This window comes from Rhinopithecus bieti, unplaced genomic scaffold, assembly GCF_001698545.2.
Source record: "Rhinopithecus bieti isolate Rb0 unplaced genomic scaffold, ASM169854v2 scaffold_23748, whole genome shotgun sequence".
Classification (NCBI taxonomy): domain Eukaryota; kingdom Metazoa; phylum Chordata; class Mammalia; order Primates; family Cercopithecidae; genus Rhinopithecus; species Rhinopithecus bieti.
The window spans coordinates 560,597-580,814 of record NW_016811596.1 but is presented as its reverse complement, the minus strand read 5'-3'; positions in this window follow the sequence as shown (position 1 = coordinate 580,814).

Sequence of the window (20,218 nt, the reverse complement as noted above, 5' to 3'; positions counted from 1 at the left end):
AATGGACTACAGGCCAGGCGCAGTGGCTCACACCTGTAATCCCAGCACTTTGGGAGGACGAGGCGGGCAGATCACCCGAGGTCAGGAGTTCGAGATCAGCTGGGCCACCATGGTGAAATCCTGTCTCTACTAAAAATACAAAAGTGCCGGGCGCAGTTGCTCACACCTGTAATCCCAGCACTTTGGGAGGCAGAGGCGGGCAGATCACCTGAGGTCAGGAGTTCGAGACCAGCCTGGCCAACATGGCAAAACCCCATCTCTACTAAAAATACAAAAATTAGCTGGGCATGGTGGCGGCTGCCTGTAATCCCAGCTACTTGGGAAGCTGAGGCAGGAGGGTCACTTGAACCCGGGAGGCAGAGGTTGCAGTGAGCCGAGATCATGCCATTGCACTCCATCCTGGGTGACAAGAGCAAGATTCGTCTCAAAATAATGATAATAATAATAATAATAATAATAATAATAATAATACAAAAGTTAGCTGGCTGTGGTGGCGCATGTCCATAATCCCAGGTACTCGGGGGCTGAGGCAGGAGAATTACTTGAACCTGGGAAGCGAAGTTTGCAGTGAGCCAAGATAGTGCCACTGCACTCCAGCCTGGATGACAGAGTGAGACTCTGTCTTAAAAAAAAAACAAAAAAAGAAAGAAATGGACTGCAGATAGGAGATTCATCTTCTCTCCTTGCTCACCCCCTGCCACCCTATATCACATTATTCACCAGAAGCCTTTTTTTTTTTTTAGAGACGGAGTTTTGGTCTTGTTTCCCAGGCTGGAGTGCAGTGGCATGGTCTCGGCTCACTGCAACCTCTGCCTCCCAGGTTCAAGCGATTCTCCTGCCTCAGCCTCCCGAGTAGCCGGGATTACAGGTATTCACCACCATGCCTGGCTAATCTTTGTATTTTTTTAGTAGAGGCAGGGTTTCACCATGTTAGTCGGGCTGGTCTTGAACTCCTGACCTCAGGTGATCTATCTGTCTTGGCCTCCCAAAGTGCTGGGATTACAGGCGTGAGCCACTGCGCCCAGCCACCAGAAGCCCTTTATGCCACATAAAGTATACCCCGGAGAGGCCAGACCCATCAATTCATGGTCATATATTTGTATCTGTTTTATGGAGTTCTAAGGAATCCTGTTTCCATGGAGTAGAAAATGTTGTTTTAAAAATATCACACACAGGCCGGGTGTGGTGGCTCACACGTGTAATCCTCGCACTTTGGGAGGCTGAGATAGGTTGATCACCTGAGGTCAGGAGTTCGAGACCGGCCTTGCTGATATGGCAAAACCCCGTCTCTACTAAAAATACAAAAATTAGCTGGGCATAGTGGCGGGTGCCTGTAGTCCCAGCTACTCGGGAGACTGAGGCAGGAGAATGGCTTGAACCCAGGAAGCAGAGGTTGCAGTGAGCCGAGATTATGCTACTGCTCTCCAGCCTGGATGACAAGAGTGAAACTCTCTTTAAAACAAAAACAACAACAACAAAAAAAAACGCACGATTGATTAAATTCATTTCCCTCACCTTTTCAATGTCCATTTATTCTGCTTTCAGCTGTTGGAGTCAGTTGAAACAAATGCCCACTATTTTGTCCCAACACAAGATCTGGTAGAAACCCTCCCTTACTCAGCTAATTCTTACCCAGATCAGTCATGTAAGTCAAATCATGTCTCCTGGAAAAAAACCAGCTTCCTATGGAAAATGCCCCACAGGACAGCTCCAAACAGGTGTTTGCCCTGGGCTGTCATCCTGGTTGAGGCCTCAGGGGTATCAGAAAGACCCTGCAGACTTGGATGCTCCACTTGCAGAGTCCCTTGCGCCGGGTTTGTACCCCCACTCTAAGGCCAAGAGTAGATGCAGTCTACAGGGTCCAAACGAGGAAAATCTTTCCTCGTCCTGTGGTGGGGGAGGGAGATGGCTACATGGATGGGCAGAGTGAATTCAGCTCTCATCTCACACACAGACTCTTTTATGACTAATCATTAACAGCAATGACTGAGCTGTTTTCTGTACCTTTAGCCATAACTGGATACACAGGAGGATTCACAAAGACATCTACAGGTCACAGTTGAAACTGGCATAAAAGAAAATATAGTGTCTTCTTAATGTGCCAATGCTTTAATTTGGATTATCCCACCAAATACCTAAGTCAATTTATTGAAAATTGATTGGACTAAGTTAAATAAGAAGCAATTTGTCATTTGTTTATTGATGTACAAGTTATCTAGAGTGGGAAGAAAAGAAAAGTGACATTTGTTGAGCATTTACTGCAGGACAAGTCCTGACCTGGGCACTCTACACTCAGATACTTCTTTTTTTTTTTTTTTTTTTGAGACAGGGTCTTGCCCTGTCACCCAGGCTGGAGTACAGTAGGGCGATCTGGGCTCACTGCAATCTCTGCCTCCCAAGTTCAAGAGATTATTGTGCCTCCATATTCACCATGAATACTAATCAGCCATAAAAAAGAATGAGTCATGTCCTTTGAGGACAATGGATGAAAGCTGGAAACCATCATGGCCGAGACGGCATTCCTGAGCAAACTATCGCAAGGACAGAAAACCAAACACGCAATTGGTTTCTCACTCATACCGCTGGGAACTCAAGCAAAACCCGATCACTTGACACAGGGGTGGGGAACATCACACCACCCGGCGGCGCCGTGTCCGCCTCGACGGCCCAAGTGGGGAAGGAAGGAGGATAGCATTAGAGATACCTAATGAAATGAACGAGTTAACGGGTTGCAGCACACCAACAGCACCATGGTAAAATACATATCGTAACCAACCTGCCCATTGTCACAATGTACCCTAGAACTAAAGTATAAAATAATAATAAAAAGAATTATCATGCCTCAGACCACCCTGATAGCTGGAACTACAGGCATTACCAGCAACACCCGCTAATTTTTGTATTAAGCAGAGACAGGTTCACCATGTTTGCCCAGACGGGCCTCCAAACTCCTGAGGCCAAGTAAATCCGCTCACCTTGGCTGCCAAAGTGCTGGGATTATAGCAGGAGCCCCACCGTGCCCAGCCCCAAGATACCTTTAATTTCAGGACAGCCCTCTGAGGGATGAGCCATAATAAAATCATTTTAAACAGACAACCATGAACCTCCAGGAGGGTGTTAGTAGCTTTGCCCAAGTCCGCAGGGAGGCGAGCAAGTATAAGAAAATGGTTCAGCCCTAGGTCCTATGACTAGTGCCTACTCTTTCCCCTGGACCCCAGGGAATAGCAGGAGCTAAATACTGAGCTATTATATCCAGGGTACTATATACGCAGAGGTAAAATATACACAATTATGTGCCATATTATGTGGTGCAATTTATCAGAATGGATTAAAAATGAAATTGGTTTTTTTTTTTTTTTTTTTTTTTGAGACAAGAGTCGAGACGGAGACTCACTCTGTCGCCCAGGCTGGAGTGCAGTGGCAGATCTCAGCTCACTGCAAGCTCCGCCCCCCGAGTTTACGCCACTCTCCTGCCTCAGCCTCCCCAGTAGCTGGGACTACAGGCGCCCGCCACCTTGCCCGGCTAGTTTTTTGTATTTTTTAGTAGAGACGGGGTTTCACCGTGTTAGCCAGGATGGTCTCGATCTCCTGACCTCGTGATCCGCCCGTCTCGGCCTCCCAAAGTGCTGGGATTACAGGCTTGAGCCACTGCACCCGGCCTGAAAAATTGGTATTTTTACACAAATAGGACAAATATCCTTGTGGACACCTAGCCACTAAGTATGTATCAAGGAGAAAAATAACTAAAGGTCCAATCTGGTTTAAACCTTGGTCTAATGTAACCATTTAGGATCCCTTTGTTTAATGCTCCATCTCTCTAGATAAAAGTGTTGGTGATTTCTTGGTCTTCTACCGGCTCCTCTCTAAGACAGCATCAGAATACATGAATACATGTAGAGACTTTGCAATTTCATCATGGATGGGGTCAGAGACCTCAAGCGTGATGTCCTCTAGCCCCCTGATCTGCACATTCTTGTCATTTGTCCACCCGGGTGCTGCTGCCCTGCTAAGATCTGCTGCTTCTGTTGTTTGTACCTCGTCCTCCGATTTCTTTAGACTTGGCCAGAGCCGGGTGGTGCCTTCCGGCTACTTAGCAGCCTCACTTCTCTCTTGTTGGGGTTCTTGCTGGAGTCTCTGAGGAGGTCTTCCTACAAATCTCATTTGGGCTGCAGACCAGCACTGCTGTCAGCTAAAGTCCGGTTTTTCTTCTTTGCTCATCCTGCCTCCCTTAGACACACACACTGACACCACAGACACACATATGCACAGACCTCAATTAGCTCTTGTCAAGCTTTCCTACCTTCACCCTCAGCACGGTCAGTGTTCCTCCTGGATACCTTCAGGGCATCGTGGAAGCTGGGCAAGACCCCTGGAGGCCCGAACTCTCTGCCTACCAGGCTGTGCCACTCCTTCTCCAACATTAGTATAGAGTATCAATGAATTCTTTGGTCTTATGCACCCACTTTTAGGTTTAGTCAGCAACACAACTATGCCTAGAAAATGTGGGCCTCAATATTTTTACACAAGACAAAAATGAACATCAAGAAAAACCTTAAAATGTAGTTTGGGGAGTGAGTGAGAACAGCCTCAAACGTGCAATCTGTGCACTGAAAGATTTTACTGGAAGGGGAGAGAGAGGGGCCTGCTGATCTCACCTTGACCGTGGGGAGATTTAGGAAGGGGGCTGGAGGCAGGGCAGGGATGTGCATTATTTCTACTTACGCATTAGCGCTGTTTTTCTTTCCTAATTAAATTTTTGTCTTTTACTTAGTGCCAACTAAAATAGCCACTTCCTTCTATGAGTCCTGCTATAGTCTGGTCACTTGCAGGCCAACTGGGCCAACCTAGAAATGAGCCTTATTCCAGGGATGACCTTATCCTCCCACCACAGCCTCCTCTACCTTCCTCACCACCTCACCTGCTCCATCTGCTCTCAGAGCCCCCAAAGAAGTTGTCAATGTACAGGGCAAGCACCCACACTGCCTACTCCCACCCTCACTCTCAAAGCTTCAACATTGGAGTTTGTATTTTCTGTTGGGCAGATCTGGAATAGAGTATTGATTGTCTCTGCAGTATTCACAAGTATTTCCAATCTTCTATGACTGCCCTTGTTTTAATATTCAAATAAAATGGCCAGGCCCAGTGGCTCATGCCTGTAATCCCAGCACTTTGGAAGGCCAAGACGGGCAGATCACCTGAGGTGGGAAGATCAGGTCATCCCTGGAATAAGGCTGGAGATCGCGCACTCCAGCCTGGGCAAACTCTGTGTCAAAACAAACAAACAAAACTCAAATAAAATGACTCAGGCTATTGTAGAAAGGTCCAAAAAGTTCCCTGAGGCTTCCCAGGGGCTCAGTTTCCATACCCTCACTCAAACTGTCCATTTCCACTAAACTCTTGGTATCATGAGTCTTACCATGTCTTTGCTTAAGGTAAGTACATCTCCCCTGCACTCAACTTTGCTTCCTTCACCCAAAGCACTACTCACCCAAGGATATTGTAAATGTCAGGTTTTATTAATTTGGGGCATTTATTCAATCACTGAACAGATATTTATTGAGCAGCTAGTACAGACTAGGCCCTGTTTGGGCCTTCAGGATTCAGCAGCAAATGAAAGAGACAAAAATCTCTGCCCTCATTGAGCTTCCATTCCAGGGGAAACACTCGGACAATAAATACAACAAATGAAATGCTATATACTGTGTCTGGTAATAATATGTACACAGAGAAAAACAAGGTAGACAGGATGCAGAGTGCTAGAAGGAGAGTGTGATTATTTTCACTTTTTTTTCTTTTTTCTTTTTGGTTTTACTACCTACATAGGAGTTTGATTGTTTAAACAGAGGAGTCAAAAAGGTTTCACTGAGGAGACTTAACATTAGATAAAGTCATGAAGGCAGCACTGGAGACAGCCATACCCAGGTCTGGGGGAAGGACGACCCACAGAGGGAGCAGCAGGTACAGTCCTTAGGGACAACATCAGGAAGCCAGTGTGACTGCAGTGGGAACGAGTGAGGGCAGAGCCGAGATGTGATCACAGGGGTAACAGGCCAGGGGTAGGTGGGAAGTGAACTGCATGGGCCAGTAGGCCAGTGTGACCATTAGCTTTTGCATGACTATTGCAGACTCTGTAGTAGAGGAGTGATACAATGTAATTTACATTTTAGAAGGATCATCTGGCTCCTGAGTTGAGAAGAGAATGAAACAGGCAAAGGTGGAAGCTGGAAGATGACTTTGGTAGTCATTACCATAATCCAGGCTAGAGCTGGTGGCCGGAACCAGTGCTCAGGCAATGGCACTGGGAGGAGTGGTTGGGTTATGATACATGTTGAAGGTCTGCCAACAGGACTTGCAGATGTGAAAGAATGAGAGGAAGCAAGGATGAAACTTAGGTTTTTAGACTAGGTTTCAGTCTAGGAATGGCGTTGTCATCTACTAAGACGGGAGAGAAAAGGAGTAATAACAACACAGGTCAGGAAAGAACATTCAGCACAGGTCAAGTTGAATGTCAGGCACAGCAATTTCTCTGGGCTGTGTCCCTGCAGAGTCCTAACCTCTGGTCTTCTCTTTCCTTTTCTTTTTTTTTTTTTCTTTTCTTCTCTTTTCTTTTCTTCTCTCTCTCTCTCTCTCTTTCTTTCTTTCTTTTTTTAGATGGGGTCTTGCTCTGTTGCCCAGGCTGGAGTGCAGTGGCACAATCTCGGCTCACTGCAACCTCCACCTCCTGGGTTCAAGTGATTCTCCTGCCTCAGGACCCCGAGTAGCTGGGACTACAGGCATGTGCCACCATGCCCTACTAATTTTTGTATTTTTAGAATAGGAGTTTGGCCAGGACAGCAACAAAAGCACCAACAGCTCAAAGGACCAATCTTGCCGACATCATTTTACTTAAACTCTCTATTAAAGAAAGTTTCTAACATATGCAAAAAGTAGGCAGACTTGTACAAAAAACTTCCTAACACTCATCACCCAGTTTCAACCGTTATCAATTCAGCTAGTCGTATTATCTGTATCCACACCCTCTTCTCTTCCTCTTGTGTTATTTTGAAGCAAATTCTAGACTTCATATCATTTCGTCTGCAGATTTTTCACTGTGTGTGTGAATAAGGTTGATTTTTTAACATATAAACTCAATACCACTATCACAATTTTAAAGTCAAAAATAATTCATCAATATTAAATATTCAGTAAGAGAGTTCAAATTCTCAACTGCTTCAGGAATGGCATAATTTTATTTTATAATGTGTTTATTTCACTAGGGATCTAAATGAAATCCACATGTAATTGACTGGTAAGTCTTTTATTTTATGTATTTTATATAGGTTCCCCCACCCCTTCCTTTCCATTTGTTTGTTGAAGAAACCAGGTTTTGGGTCCTATAGAATTTCCCATAGTCTAGATATTCCTCACTGCCCATCTGTGGTGTAATTTATCACGTATTTCCTATAAATCGGTAGACAAATCCAGACACTGCTGGCTTGTTTGAAAATCACATTTGCCACTTACTTTAGTGCTATTTTCATTATGTCATCTTATGATTTCTCAGAAGTGTTGCATTTGTCTAACTATCAATGTCTCAAATCTTGCAACATTCTTTTAAGGTAAGAAACATTTCATAGTTTTTTTCCAAAAGGGCTAGCCACCTTAAATCAAATATTAGGGAAAAGTTATTATTTTAGAACCAAAATTCAATGATAGCTTTTGGCACAAAAGTTTTATTCACATTGAGAACAAAAATTGTCCTAAACCTTGTCTGGAGGCAGAACTTTTTTATGTGATATAATTCACAACCTCCTCTGGGAAGTAATTGGCATTGCTGTTAAAATGCTTGAGCACTTTTCTGATAGACCTAAATGAGATTAAGGACTTCTGGGAAGCCAGGGTTACCCACCCAGCTGACTGGCTAGCCTAATAATCTTTAACCAGACATTATTTTTTCTTGTATCCAGTTTAAAAATGATTAACCATTCACTTTTCCTATACAATTCCTAAAGCAAATCTTAAATTGGCACATTTAAAGGTTGTATCCCTTGTGGCTAGCTAGAAATAAAGCTTTGACCCAGGTTTATAATCCATTTGTCTAAGAAGTTGTTTTAACAACACTTAGGAAGAAATACTGTATTTTTTTTTACTACTTTTTGTGGCTTAAACAGATCATTGGAAGGTATTAAATATATATGCAGGAGCCCTTAAATATAGGGAAAATTGGTTTATTTGAATTCTCTCAGCACTTTTATTTGACTAATGGAAATAAATTTTTCTTCTTTGGGTAATGTAATTCATACTTAGCCGCTATCATGGAGTAAAAGATCTTACTTCAGATTCTTTCTTTTTCTTCTTCTTCTTTTTTTTTTTTTTAATTTGAGACAGAGGTTTGCTCTTGTTGCCCAGGCTGGAGTGCAATGGCGTGATCTTGGCTCGCCGCAACCTCCACCTCCTGGGTTCAAGTGATTCTCCTGCCTCAGCCTCCCGAATAGCTGGGATTATAGGCATGGGTCACCACACCCGGCTAATTTTGTATTTTTAGTAGAAACAGGGTTTCTCCATGTTGGTCAGGCTGGTCTCGAACTCCTGAACTCAGGTGATCCACCCACCTCAGCCTTCCCAAAGTGCTGGGATTACAGATGTGAGCCACGGTGCCTGGCCCCTTCAGATTCTTTCTATAAGCAAATTGTGCCTTGGACATAAGGCTTTGAATGCTTTAAGAGAATCTCTCTTGATAAATGGAAATTAAATCATGATTTAATTGTATCAAATGCATTATGGATAATCTATGGGATTTAATGAATCTCATAGGTGAGGTTGAGTTGGTAAGAAATGAACTTTACTTCTGCATTAAAAAAATACATTTAACTCAATAGGACAGATGAGTAATTGGAAAACATTTTAAACTTGATCATAAAGAAATAAAAATTGGACGAGTGCAGTGGGATTACAGACGTGTAATCCCAGCACTTTGGGAGGCCAAGGCGGGCACCTCATTTGAGTTTAGAAGTTCAAGACCAGCCTGGGCAAAATGGCAAAACCCAACCTATGCAAAAAAATACCAAAAAATTAGCTGGGCATGGGGGCACGCATCTGTAGTCCTAGCTACTCAGGAGGATGAGGTAGAAGGATGACTTAAGCCCAGGAGGCAGAGGTTGCAGTGAGCCAAGATTGCGCCACTGCACTCCAGCCTGGGTGACAGAGTGAGACCCTGTCTCAAAAAAAAAAAAAAAAAAAGACCAGTTTCTGGCCTTGACTAAATAATTTTGAAGCCCCTCACTCTATCTCAAATGGTTAGCCAGCTGAAAACCTTCACACAGAATTCACGTTGATACGCAAAACAGTAGGTCCATTCTGGAAAGCCAGCCCAGGTAATTCATACTGCTTTATCTGTTTCCATCAGTCTATACCAAAAGAGAACAGGACTCTCAAATTAAGAAAATAGAATCTAGGGGTAACTGGGAATAATATGATCTCACAGGCTTTTTCAAAGGATTAAAAGCGATAGATATAAAAAGCACAAAGCACAGTGTTCATCGTATACATAAAGTACTTATATTATTTTAATACATTGATATTTAATATACTATTTATAAATAATATATAATATTTATATATTTAGATATATTAATTTTTTTTTGAGATGGAGTCTCGCTCTTTCCCCCAGGCTGGAGTGCAGTGGTGCCATCTCGGTTCACTGCAACCTCCACCTCCCGGGTTCAAGCGATTCTCCTGCCTCAGCCTTCTGAGTAGCTGGGACTACAGGTGCGCCCCACCACGTCCGGCTAATTTTTGTATTTTTAGTAGAGATACAACATCATGTTGGCCAGGCTGGTCTTGAACTCCTCATCTCAAGTGATCTGCCTGCCTCAGCCTCCCAAAGTGTTGGAATGACAGGCGTGAGCCACCGCGCACCAAGATATATTAAATTAATAATATGTATAAGCTCCTTCTTTTTCCCAAAGTCAGAAGATCCATCCACACATGCTCAAGGTCGGGGTTGTTAATGAAGAAAACCTAAGGTAACCAAAGTAATGATGTTTGTGTAGTGCTTCATAATCTACAAAAATTTGTGGGTTTTTTTTTTTGAGATAGAGTTTTGTTCTTGTTGCCCAGGCTATAGTACAGTGGCATGATCTTGGCTCACTGCAACCTCTGCCTCCTGGGTTCAAGTGATTCTTCTGCCTCAGGCTCCTGAGTACCTGGGATTACAGGCATCCACCACAACTGGCTAATTTTTTGTATTTTTAGTAGAGATGGAGTTTCACCATGTTTGTCAGGCTGGTCTCGAACTCCTGACCTCACATGGTCCACCCACCTCAGCCTCCCAAAGTGCTGGGGTTACAGGAGTGAGCCACTGTGCCTGGCCCTACAAAAAGTTTTAACATGCATTATTGCACTTAAATCTCAGCTGAGCCACAACTACCCCCAGTGCTCAGCGGGAAAGAAGTAAGGACCCCCAGTGTGCAGATCCTGTGGGACTTGGTGAAGAAGGGTGTGAGATCAAAGCCACTCCAAGTGGAGGTCTGGCCTCTGTGGGTTCTGACTCTCAGATGTCAGATGTTCTGACCCACAGTCCAGCCCTTCTCCCACATCTCTATTCTTTTTTTTTTTTTTTGAGATGGAGCCTCGCTCTGTCACCCAGGCGGGAGTGCAGTGGCCGGATCTCAGCTCACTGCAAGCTCCGCCTCCCGGGTTTACGCCATTCTCCTGCCTCAGCCTCCCGAGTAGCTGGGACTACAGGCGCCCACCACCTCGCCCAGCTAGATTTTGTATTTTTTAGTAGAGATGGGGTTTCACTGTGTTAGCCAGGATGGTCTCGATCTCCTGACCTCGTGATCCACCCGTCTCGGCCTCCCAAAGTCCTGGGATTACAGGCTTGAGCCACCGCGCCCGGCCTACCCACATCTCATAGTGTCACAAGATTCTAGGTGGGGTGACCAAATGAGGAATTCCTGGGACACAGGACTTCCAGTGCTAAAACCAGGACAGTCCCAGGTAAACTAGAATGAGACAGTCACCTTAATTCCAGGAGAAATGGATACCAAATCCCATAAACCGAGAAGGCACAAATCATTAGCCTTCAGAGCCATAGGAGACATGCTGCTTAGCACAGAGTGTAGAACTCCACAGTTTCATGGTGTGAGAGTCTTACATGCGGCTCAATCCGAGGGAGGGTGGGAGCAGGTTGCAAAGCACATGTCACCATGCCTGGATCCAGGGGTCAGTGTTGGTGTTAATCTCCCTCCGCAGTTTTGTCCTGCTCTTTCTGGGGCTTCACATGTATGTCCCAGCATGGACTGGTGACTGCTCAGCTCAGCTTTCCCCTCATGGAAGCAGACGTCTGCAAGAGGGCCAGGCAGCCCTGCTATAGCTCCTTTAGAACAGCTGTGGCAAGAAACATAGTGTGAAGTGTAAAGCAGAGGGCCCCATCACCAAGTCTCCTTCAGAGAAATCTAAAAATGACATTTGACATAGAACTGTATGCATTTAAAACAAACAAACAAACAAACAAAAACAGTGACATCCTTTGCTTTCAATGCTGTCCTCCCTATATTAGTTTGAGAGCTTGTAACTGGAGCTTAGAGTACATTTCTCTGCCCCTTTTGGAGATAGCATGTATGGAGTTCACTGAATTATCTCCAGAAGAAACGCTGAATCACCAGAAAGCAGCATAAGCGCAGAAGACGCTAAATCTAGGTGAATCTCCTGCCATTCAACTCAGCAACATCTCAGTTTCCCATCTGGAGAGTGTGTTTCTCCCACAATTAAAAGGCCCTGTTTTCAGCCGGGCGCGGTGGCTCACATCTGTAAACCCAGCACTTTGGGAGGCCGAGGCGGGCGGATCACCTGAGGTCGGGAGTTTGAGGCCAACCTGACCAACATGGAGAAACCCCGTCTCTACAAAAAATACAAAATTAGCCGGGTGTGGTGGTGCATGTCTGGAATCCCAGCTACTCAGGAGGCTGAGGCAGGAGAATAGCTTGAATCTGGGAGGCAAAGGTTGCAGTGAGCCAAGATGGCACCATTATACTCCAGCCTGAGCAATAAGAGCGAAACTCCATCTCAAAAACAAAACAAAACAAAAAGGCCCTGTTTTCAAATTCTCCACAAGGTGTGTGTGGGGGGGTGTGTGTGTGTATGTGTATATGTGTGTGTGTGTGTGTTGGAATGGGAAGGGAGAGACAAATTCTTCTAAGGCTTCCAATAATTACTAGATGTGTCTCATGAAGAGGATTAATCTCCAGTGAAAGAGTGTGAAGAAGAGGAAGTTGGTTTGTGATTTGATATCAACAGCTGAAAGGAATACAACAAAAAAAGAGCGTCAAAGAAAACTGGAGTTTTGTCATCAATGCAGCTACTACAGGAACAACTTTTACAAGACCAAGATGCTGAAAGCTAAAGGGCTGTGGGACAAATTTGCAAGCTGAAGTCCCAGGGAAACTGTAAAACTGTAGGGAAACTTCTACCTATGACGTTACTTGACTATTTTAGAAAAATGGTTATTCACAGGAAAGAATGGCTATGTAGTCTTCTAAGAAACTTCACTGACAATATTTACTTTTTTTTTTTGAGATGGAATTTCCCTTTTGTTGCCCAGGCTGGAGTGCAATGGCATAGTCTCAGCTCACTGCCATGTCTTCCTCCCGGGTTCAAGCGATTCTCCTGCCTCAGCCTCCCAAGTAGCTGGGATTACAGGCGTGTGCCACCACACCCAGCTGATTTTTGTATTTTTAGTAGAGATGGGGTTTCATCATGGTGACCAAGCTGGTCTCAAACTCCAGATCTCAGGTGATCCGCTAGCCTCAGCCTCCCAAAGTTCTGGGAATGCAGGCCTGAGCCACCATACCCAGCGCACTGACAATATTTCATTCATTGCAGTGAAACCTTCCTATTGTGTCTAGAGGCAACCTCAGCTGGGGACAGTTACCCATGTGCCAAATGTCTTCAGCATCACCCTCCAGATGCACTTTCCACCCTCCTCATCCTGCTCTGTGCCCTAGGATGCTGACCTCTGCTCACTGCATCATCCCAGCTCCCTCCCCCTCTGTTTTCTGGCTGGATTCAGCCAATGAGAAGCACTTGCAAGAGATATGCAGGAGATGTGAGGGTAGGAGGAGGAGACAGAGTGAGGTCAGAGGTCCCTTGCAGCATGACCAAAGGTTAACAGTGGCTCTCTTTCTGTGGAAAAGGTCACAGCCCCCATCACGCTGTGTTCTCCAAAAGCTACAGCTATTTCTTGGGTTCCTGGTAGCTTTTCCCTCCCGGTGCCCCTTCAAACCTAGGGCTGGTGAAGACTCCCAGCTGTTGCTAGTCCTAGGGTACTTTACCATTCTTTGTTCCTTTCCTATAAACTTGCTTACACCCTTATAAATACCCTCTTTGTTAAACTCTCCTAAGTAATCCCTCTTGAGTGTGTTTTTGTCTCCTATTGGGACCTTGACTGATGTCCTCAGTATATCAAGGGTGGCACATGTCTGCATGGGGCAATGCAGCAAAGTACAATGGCCAATGATGAACAAGCAAGAGACAACACAGAGGTAAGCTATGACTGCCTTCCCCTCCTCTCCCATGTTCACCCATCAGCCAAGGCATGTGTACATTGCAGGGAGAGTTGGTAATAAACAAGGGCTGTAGAGAAACCTTCTAAGATTTTATCCTAGGATCTCAAGTTCCTGCCCCTTTTGGCCTCTGGATAGAATGATCTTCTGGATAGAAATTCTTCATGCATTTCAGAATACAGTTAAAAGGTTTTTACACAAATCTTCATTTTGTTGACCCTGAAAAAACTGGTTTAAACCTCTCTTTTTTTTCTTTCTTTCTTTCTTTCTTTTTTTTTTTTTTTTTGAGGGGAGTTTCGCTCTTGTTGCCCTGGCTGGAGTGCAATGGCGCAATCTCGGCACACTGCAACCTCTGCCTCCTGGGTTCAAGCAATTCCCTTGCCTCAGCTTCCCCTGCAGCTGGGATTACAGGCATGGGCCACCACACCCGGTTAATTTTTATTTTTATTAGAGATGGGGTTTCTCCATGTTGGTCAGGCTGGTGTTGAACTCCTGACCTCAGGTGATCCGCCCTCCTCAGCCTCCCAAAGTGCTGGGATTACAAGGGTCAGCCACTGCACCCGGCCTCTGTCTCTCTCTCTTTTTTTTTTCAGTAGAGGAGAGCATTTAGGTTTCTCTGGCTGTCTTACGCAGGACTGAGTGGCGCAGCCAAGAAAACTGAGAAGGCTGGGGAGAACTGAACCTTTCAGAGCATGGGTGGAGTCAGAGATCCACACAAGAGATCATAGCCAGAGGATGATTGTTTGAAGAAAGGACCTGCCAGTCTAGGAAGTGGGGCTGAAACAAAACATCAGCCAAAGGAAAAAGGACAAGAGAGGCAGAGTACAGATTCCTGAGGACGAGAGAGCAGGTGTCTATCCAGGCACACATGGAACAGGCAGCTAGCAGAGGTCTTTCCTAAAGGAACCAGCGGGGTCACTGTAGGCGCTCAGGCAGCAGCAGGGAGGAGCAGCAGTGGATGTCAGTTTCCCCACAGAAAATCCAGCCCCTCGAAAACAGGAGAAAAATGACTACAGCTCATCCTAGTGGAGTCCACAGGAAGACCAACGTGGAGATGGCATGGGGTTCCTCATGGACTTCCTGTTTAAGGCCCACATTCGATCCTCATTCCTGAACAAGGAAGGCCCATATGTTGGGTAAGGAGCCCCGCTGCTGGAACCAGAGGGGCAGACACAAAACAGACCGTGGATCTAAATGGATGTGTCAGATAAAGACATTGGCACTGGCATTGTAAGCTATTCTAACCTGCCTGGGAAAAAGGCTGTGCCACAAAAGTTTTTAGGCAGAGTCATCACAAAAAAGAACAGTATTGTCATCTTGCTTTCAGAGTGTATGTAAGTAAACCTACATAAAGTCCAGCATTTCTCCAAATATAATATATGAAAGAGCAAAATTAAAAATGAATGTTAGAAATTAAATCAAGTTAAGGCCAGGCACAGTGGCTCACACCTATAATCCCAGCACTTTGGGAGGCTGAGGTGGGCAGATTACTTGAGGTCGGAGTTCAAGACCAGCCTGGCCAACATGGTGAAACCCCATCTCTACTAAAAATACAAAAAGTAGCTGGGCGTGGTGGCATGTGCTTGTAATTCTAGCTACTCCGGAGGCTGAGGCAGGGGAATCGCTTGAACCCAGGGGGCAGAGGTTGTAGTGAGCCGAGATCATACCACTGCACTCCAGGCTGGGCAACAGAGCGAGACTCTGTCTAAAAAAACAAAAAAACAACAACCACCTCTCACAATTTAGTCTGCAAACCTGACAAATTCAATATATGAAATTAAAGCATGGGCCAGGTGCAGCAGCTCACGCCTATAGTCCTAGCACATTGGAAAGCGAGGCAGGCAGATCACCCGAGGCTGGGAGTTTTGAGACCAGCTGGCCAACATGGTGTAACCCCGTCTCTTGTAAGAATAGAAAAATTAGCCGGGCGTGGTGGTGCACTCTTGTAATGCCAGCTACTTGGGAGGCTGAGACATGAGACTCCCAGGAGGCAGAGGTTGCAATGAGTGGAGATGGGGCCACTGCACTCCAGCCTGGGCAACAGAGTGAGACTCTGTCTCAAAAAATAATAATAATTAAATTAAAAATAAAATAAAACATGATGTTATCAGAGCACAATTTAATTACTAATTTAGTAGCAGGCCGGGCGCGGTGGCTCAAGCCTGTAATCCCAGGATTTTGGGAGGCCGAGACGGGCGGATCACAAGGTCAGGATATCGAGACCATCCTGGCTAACACGGGGAAACCCCGTCTCTACTAAAAAAATACAAAAAACTAGCCGGGCGAGGTGGCGGGCACCTGTAGTCCCAGCTACTCGGAGGCTGAGGCAGGAGAATGGCGTAAACCCGGGAGGCGGAGCTTGCAGTGAGCTGAGATCCGGCCACTGCACTCCAGCCTGGGCGACAGAGCGAGACTCCGTCTCAAAATAAATAAATAAGTAAAATAAATAAATAATTTAGTAGCCAGTATCCATGTAGCACTATAATTTTTTCTTTTTTTTTTTCGAGATGGAGTCTCCCTCTGTCGCCCAGGCTGGAGTGCAGTGGCACAGTCTCTGCTCACTGCAAGCTCCGCCTTCTGGGTTCAGGCCGTTCTCCTGCCTCAGCCTCCCAAGTAGCTGGGACCACAGGTGCCGGACACCATACCCGGCTAATTTTTTTTTTTTTTTTTTTTTTTTTTTTTTTGTATTTTTAGTAGAGATGGGGTTTCACCATGTTAGCCAGGATGGTCTCAATCTCCTGATCTCATGATCCACTCACCCCGGACTCTCGAAGTGCTAGGATTACAGGTGTGAGCCACTGTGCCTGGCCCAACACTATAATTTTTGAAACTCATAAGTTACTGGGGGTCCTGGCTCCCAGAGCTCCCAAGATGGTGGCAGGCCGCTTCCGAGATGGCCGCATGCCGCCACTTGTTCTCTGAACTGGGGTTCTTGGCCTCATGGATTCCAGGGAATGGAATCTTGGGCCATGCAGTGAGTGTTACAGCTCTAGTGGAACCCAGTGACTAGTGTTCAGTTCAATTAGGATGAACTGCACTTAGCCTTGCAGGAACAATGGCGAGCCTTTAGCGCGATCCGGAGCCGCAAGGAGCGCAGTGCTGCATGGGGAGCACAGCAGACACCCTGCCTGATCCAGAGATGAAAGCTCAGCTCAAGCGGTAAAAACATGGACCAGAAGAGTGCGCAGTTGCAAGATTTAATAGAGTGAAAACAGAGCTCCCACACAAAGTGAGGTAGCCATTGCTGGCTCCAATGCCTGGGTTTGTATCCCGATTACTATCCCTCTCCCCCTGTGCTCTCAGGCGTTAGATGATTGGCTATTTCTTTATCTTCTGTTTTTGCCTAATTAGCATTTTAGTGAGCTCTCTTTGTACCTGATTGGTTGGGTATGAGCTAAGTTGCAAGCCCCCCTGTTTATGCGGTCACCTTCCCAGCTAGGCTTAGGGATTCTTAGTTGGCCTGGGAAATCCAGCTAGTCCTGTCTCTCAATAATACATTGTTCTATCTGGAATTATTACATTTCCCCATAGTTTCTACTCTAGTCTCTGGAGGAAGAAACTATGTAGTGTTTTCATCTGAACCCCAAGGCCCGCCACAGTCCATGGCAAGTGTCTGGAGTTTTAATGAGGATTAAATAGATAATACTGTAAAAACTCTCCAAAAATTATAAAACATGGGCCAGGAACCAAGGCTCATGTAATCTCAGCACTTTGGGAGGCCAAGGTGGGCGGATCACAAGATGAAGATATCAAGACCATCCTGGCCAACATGGTGAATCCTCCTCTCTACCAAAAATACAAAAATTAGCTAGGCATGGTGGTGTGCACCTGTAGTGCCAGCTACTCTGGAGGCTGAGGCAGGAGAATTGCTTGAACCCAGGAGGTGGAGATTGCAGTGAGCCGAGATCATGCCACTGCACTCCAGCCTGGTGACAGGGCAAGACTCCATCTCAAAAAAAAATTACAAAATGTGACACAAATACAGACATCTGTCATTGCTTTTGTTTTTGTTTTTGAGATAGAGTCTCACTCTATTGCCCAACCTCTGCCTCCCAGGTTCAAGTGATTGTCCTGCCTCTGCCTCCTGAGCTGGGATTACAGGCATGCACCACCACACCCAGCTAATTTTTTTTTTTTTTTTTTTTTTTTTTTTAGTAGAGACGAGTTTTCACCATGTTGGTCAGGCTGCTCTCCAACTCCTGAACTCGTGATCCACCTGCCTCGGCCTCCCAAAGTGCTGGGATTACAGGTGTGAGCCACTGCGCCCGGCTGCTGTCATTGTTTATTCAATAAAGTTTAAAATGAAGAAATCTATTTAAAAATAAACCCATTAAAAGATAAAAGAGTGCTGACTCTTTAAAAAAAAAAAAAAGTAATGGCACTGAGAAGAAGGTAAGCAGTATACTGACATGTGTAGGCCAAAATGAATCACCAAAGTTCACTGGAGACCTGACGGTCAGACTTTAAATGAACACTTTCTTTGAAACCCTAACTCATTCCCAGGGAAATTGGGAATTTTTCATTATTCTAATAATTGTGTTATGATTTTTTAAATCTAAAGAAATCACCACATGCTAGCTTGCTTAATATTTCCACAGTGGAAATAAATGATAATACAGGTTTTACTGAGATTTTCCATTTGGTGAACTCAGCAGGCAAGGAGGTGGCAGCTGAGCTCTGTCAATGAGAAATCGATTTGGGTTAGACTGATATGAAAATTAAACTACTGTAGTGTATCAGAATATGGCAAAGCGCTTTTAAATCTTAGCCTTGGTGATTTATAGAAAAGAAGGAAGTTACTTATTGGAAAGGAGGAAGTAAAGAAGAAGAGAGTAGCAAAAGGAGTTAATGATGATGAAAAGTGGAAGAAATGAGCATGAAAGCAGCCAATTCCTTCAGTTTTTGCACCTGTGTTTCATTACATTTAAATGGAAAACATCGAAGTTGAATTAATTTTGTTTTTTCTCTTTTTTAGGCATAGGGAAAAAATTAAGGGATAAGAGAAAGAACTATGGTAAAGTAGAAATGAGAAGGAAGAGTTGTGAGTAACAATAAAATAATTGGTATAAAGAGCAAAGGAAAGACATGGAAACCCAAGAAAAAATAGGAGGAAGAGCGGGTGGCATTGGTCCCTTTGTGTAAAGTATTTTGTCACTCAAAATATAAAACAAGTATCTTGATAATGGTTTAGTATTTATTTTCTTCTGCTGCTGCAGCTTAGGCTCATCATCCTCCTTCTTGTTCTAAAATGGTAAACACTGATGACAAGTAGCTCCTCTTTCTCATTCTACCCTTCAGTTTTTTGTTTTGTTTTGTTTTGTTTTGTTCTGTTTGAGACTGAGTCTGGCTCTGTCGCCCAGAAGTGCAGTGGCACCATCTCTGCTCACTGCAAGCTCCGCCTCCCAGGTTCAAGCAATTCTCCTGCCTCAGCCTCCCAAGTAGCTGGGACTATGGGTGCCCGCCACCATGCCTGGCTAATTTTTTTTGTATTTTAGTAGAGGCGGGGTTTCACCGTGTTGCCCAGGCTGCTCGCAAACTCCTGAGCTCAGGCAATCCGACCGCCTCGGCCACCCAAAATGCTGGAATTACAGACATGAGCCACAGCACCTGGCCTACCCTTCAGTACTTTAACAGTTTTTCTTTTCTTTCTTTTTTTTTTTTTTGAGACGGAGTCTCGCTCTGTCGTCCAGGCAAGAGTTCAGTGGCGCGATCTCGGCTCACTGCAACCTCTGCCCCTCCAGGTTTAAGCAATTCTCTGCCTCAGCCTCCGGAGAAACTGGGATTACAGGTGCGTGCCACCATGCCTAGCTAATTTTTTTGTATTTTTAGTAGAGACGGGGTTTCTCCATCTTGGCCAGGCTGGTCTTGAACTCCTGACCTCGTGATCCACCTTCCTCAGCCTCCCAAAGTGCTGGGATTACAGGCGTGAGCCACGGCGCCTGGCCAGTATTTTAACAGTTTTTCTTTAGGCCAGAATTTCAAGATCCATATATCTTGAAATTTGGAGCAGCTGCATTGAGATTATTTTTTCCAGAACAATAAAAACAAATTCTCAGTGGTTAGATAGATCATCAAAACATTAATAGTGGCTCAAACTGTTGGACACCAAGTCATTCTAAAACTTTAGAAATTAAAAGGAAATGGCTGTATTGGTTTTTTTGTTTATTTGTTTGTTTGTTTTGAGACAGAGTTTCGCTCTTGTTGCCCAGGCTGGAGTACGATGGTGCAATCTCGGCTCACTGCAATCTCTGCCTCCCAGATTCAAGCGGTTCTCCTCCCTCAGTCTCCCGAGTAACTGGGATTACAGGCATGAGCCACCACGCCTGGCTAATTTTGTATTTTTAGTAAAGATGGGGTTTCTGCATGTTGGTCAGGCTGGTCTCAAACTCCCGACTTCAGGTGATCCACCTGCCTCGGCCTCCCAAACTAGTGAGATTACAGGCGTGAGCCACCACACCCGGCCAAAATGGCTGTATAGTAAGCATCATCTCTAAGATTGCGATAACTGTATCTATAGGATACAGAGTCTTTGTAAGAAGGAAATGAGTTCATGTATGTAAATAAATAAGAGTGAGGCACATAGCAAGAGCTCTACAGTTGGATTTGCTTGAATTGTTTTAATAACTAAAGCATAAAAAACTTAAGCATGCTATTTTGCTATTTTAATATCCTTT